Consider the following 3,839-nt stretch of genomic DNA (forward strand, 5'->3'; position numbering starts at 1 on the left):
TGTTCTCCTCCTGGCCTGTGGGGGCGCTGCACCAACAACCACTGCAGGAAACGACACTAAACCTCTGAAGACGCTGAGAGCAACTTCCTGTTTCACCAGATGAAACAAGATGGAGGCGTCAGAGTTTAGTGATTTCTCTTTAGTCTTTGGCTGAAGACCAGGAGCCATTTTTCCTCCAGGCTGGGATCACACCTCAATCACACCTCACCAACTGGACTGGACTTTCTAAACAAACAGGGTGCTGGATCTGCTCAGGATGAAAGATTTATTTCATAAAATAAATAAACAACATAAAAACATGCCACACTTTTCAGATTATTTCTTTGCTCATGTTTTGAAAGTCACGCTTCACTTTTCTATTTTCTGAACAACAATCACAATAAAATCTGTTTGGTTCTGAGGTCCAACAGAACCTGCAAAGCTGGAACAGAACCGCCTCAGAAATGGAAAAAAAACAAAACAATTTCAGGTCAGGATGTTCAGAATCTGAAATCTGAAAATTTTGTTTCTGATTTTTTGAAGAAAACACAAAAGAAAATGATAAAAGAAATGAACGACGTGAAGAAATGTTCAGCTTCTGCTTCGCCTGTCATCCCTCCATCATCCCTCCATCATCCATCCATCCATCATCCCTCCATCATCCCTCCATCAACCATCCATCCATCCATCCATCCATCATCCCTCCATCATCCCTCCATCATCCATCCATCCATCCATCCATCCATCCATCCATCATCCATCCATCATCCATCCATCATCCATCCATCCATCCATCCCCATCATCCCTCCATCAACCATCCATCCATCCATCCATCCATCATCCCTCCATCATCCATCCATCCATCATCCATCCATCATCCCCCATCAACCATCCATCATCCACCATCCATCCCTCCATCCCTCCATCCATCCATCCATCCCTCCATCATCCATCCCTCCATCCATCATCCATCCCTCCATCATCCCTCCTCTCACCTTGCGGCTCAGCCTGCAGCCCATCGTTGCTCGGCGGTGGACAGGAAGCTGCAGAGAGAAAAGGATGGATGTGTTTCCACGCCGTTCGCCCACCGCCTCACATCTCCAACTCTGCTGACCCACATCCTCAGCTGATCAGCTGTGGCCCCCCGGGACTCCAGCTCCCATGATGCCGCGGGGCGAGCAGCGGCGGGTGGGCTGCAGGTCCATGGCGTTAATAAAACCCAGATAGAGGGATGAAGAACATCTGTCCTCCTCTTCTTCAGCCTGCTGTGTCTGCAGAGCCGCTCCCAGCAGCCAATCACAGAGCCAGGATGCTGAAGGAGCAGAGGCGGGCGCTCTGATTGGCTGAGAGCTCAGCTGAATCCATTCAGCCCTTTTCTGTCCTTTCTTCCTCTGTCATCACTTTGTTTTTGCTGTGCAGGCAGACAACCTCCCCCCGTTCACCCTTTAACCTCCACCCAGCAGGCATCCAACCATCCAGGCATCCAACCATCCAGGCATCCAACCAACCAACAATGCAGATCTTCTGTCTTTATTTCTGTAACCTTCTCTTTTCATTCTCTCCTCCATAAAAACAAGTGTTCAGTGCAGCGACTCATCACTCCTCCTGTTTGGTGTTAGAGCGCCATCTAGTGACCATGTGACCAAATGATGCTGAATCCACCAGGAATAAAACCTTAAAGGAGAATATTCTGTTTTCTATTTTATAACACAATATAGTAACTATGTTAAATTCATTTGTTTATAAAAAATGCTAAATATATTAAATAATAAAAGAATTTGACTTCCTGATTTAACTACTTGTGTCGCTGTCTCTTTAAGAAGCTCCTGCTCTTTCTGAAGCTCCGCCTCCAGAAAGTTATCCCAACATGCTCCTCTATTCACCCTTTAACGTTTTACCAGCGTTGCTCTGAGCAGCTGCTGCTACCATGAGCTCAGCAATTCCAGCTGTTTGCTAATTGATGCTGGCTAGTCTGAAGAGCCTTGTAGGCGGGGCTAGCTCCACACAGGCATTTAGCAGCTGAATGATTGCCATGAAGAACCTGACATGCAATGCTGGGAGCCATGCAGATATGGTTCTGGTTCTGGATCGGAGTCGGGCAGCTTGCTGTGGTTCTGGTTCTGGTCCGGTTTCATTCACCCTGAGCTTTGAGTGTTAGTCTGAGTTTTCTGTTCAACAAACACTTTGCAACCCTGCGTTGTGGTGAAGAAGTTTAATCCTTTTTTTTTTTTTTTTACAGACATTTACATGAAGTTGCTGGTTAGCCAACGGTTAGCCGACATGTAGCCGATGGTTAGCCAATGGTTAGCTGACAGGTAGCCGACAATTAGCGAACAGGTAGCCGATGGTTAGCCAACAGTTAGCTGTCAGTTAGCCAGCAGTTAGCCAATGGTTAACCAACAGTTATTCAACAGTTAGCCAGCAGTTAGCCAACATGTAGCTGATGATTAGCCGACAGGTAGCTGACAGTTAGCTGTCAGTTAGCCGCTGCGGGTGTACAGGTCAGTAAGTGATCCAGTTTCGGTCAGAGAAGAGAAGCAAAAGCAGAGTCGTCACTTTAAACATTTTCTCTTGCATTTTCCTTGGACTTCCAGTGAAAACGTCTCCAACTCGATCCGTTCTGACCATACTGGTTCTGGAGAGAACATTAAAAAACCCTCGTTACAGTGGAGACAGGGCCGGTCCTTTGTGACATCTGCTTCCGACAGTTCATGGAGAAATGTCACAAATCAACAAAATTATTAAAACTTTATTCCCACAGTCACCAAGGAAACAGAAAACTATGCAACAAAACAAAATCTGACAATCTTGGACTTTGTGTGAAGACGCTAATGTTGTTTTCCGGTGATTGTTCTGGGATCATTTAATGATTAAGATTGGGGATTAGAGGGAAGGACTCGTTAGCTTAGCGCCGGACCTGGACTGCCAGGGTGGGAAACCTGATCTCAGGGTACCTGAGGTAAGATACTGACCACGCCTCAGCAATCCGATGAACGTCACTTTAATGTCACAATGTAACCTCTGGGAGTTTAACTGGATTCATCGGACGCCTTTTGCAAAGTTAAAATAAACAGCAATAATTTGAATTATTTAGCGTAAAAGAATAAAATGGGGCTTTAATTTTCCAAAGTCATATTTTTTTCGTTCCATTCATTTATTTATGTCACAGTTTTAGCTAAATATTTGGCTAAACTGCAAATTCACACATCGATAAATGGAATGCAGAAATTTAATATCCATATTTGCTAATTTAGCTCTGAGGTAAATATTTAGTTTGAATAAAAAGAATGAGTTAAAAATCAAATTTAGCTTCAAACGCAATGTGAAATTTGAAGCTAAATATTCATTTTAAGTCTAACTATTTAGCTTGCTAATAAAATATTTGGCTTGCTCGCTTAATATTTAGTTTGCTAAATAGTTTGAAGCTAAATATGTAGTTTTAGTCTAGATATCTAGCTTGTTAGCTAAATCATTAGCTTGCTAACTGTAGCAGCTGCTAATGAAATAATGACTGAAATATGAATCCAATTTTTATGACAAGTAGCCCAAATTATTGCTGTTATTTCTGACTGTGTAACTTTACAACGGAAGTCCGCAGATTCGTTTTAAATGTGAGATTTTCACAAGAGTGAGACATCTTTTCTAATTGACCAGCTTCGGCAGGTAAACCTGCTTCCAGTGGGAAACTCTTATTTTTCCAGTTTCCGATCTCCTGTTTGTGTTTGTTCCCGTCAGATCAGCTCGTTTTGCCCCAGGTCTGGTTCTGGTTCTGGTTCTGGTTCTGGTTCCGTTCAGGCTGAATCAGTTTCCAGTCCAGACTCAGTTAAAACAGCAGCTTGTGAATTATTAAGGGTCAGCG

At 43.7% G+C, this 3,839-nt stretch overlaps 1 protein-coding gene across 1 annotated transcript in view; it reads right to left on the reverse strand.

The window, feature by feature from the left end:
* Window positions 1-3,063: 3,063 nt before the first annotated feature.
* Window positions 3,064-3,839, reverse strand: part of LOC129353010 (peptidase inhibitor 16-like) — a 13,865-nt gene continuing 13,089 nt past the window's right edge. The window contains exon 6 of the mRNA XM_055022222.1: window positions 3,064-3,839. This exon is cut by the window's right edge and continues 402 nt beyond it. The gene's annotated coding sequence lies outside the window, so the exon portion shown is untranslated.

This window comes from Poeciliopsis prolifica, unplaced genomic scaffold (assembly GCF_027474105.1).
Source record: "Poeciliopsis prolifica strain line A6 unplaced genomic scaffold, Auburn_PproV2 SCAFFOLD082, whole genome shotgun sequence".
In the NCBI taxonomy this organism is placed as follows: domain Eukaryota; kingdom Metazoa; phylum Chordata; class Actinopteri; order Cyprinodontiformes; family Poeciliidae; genus Poeciliopsis; species Poeciliopsis prolifica.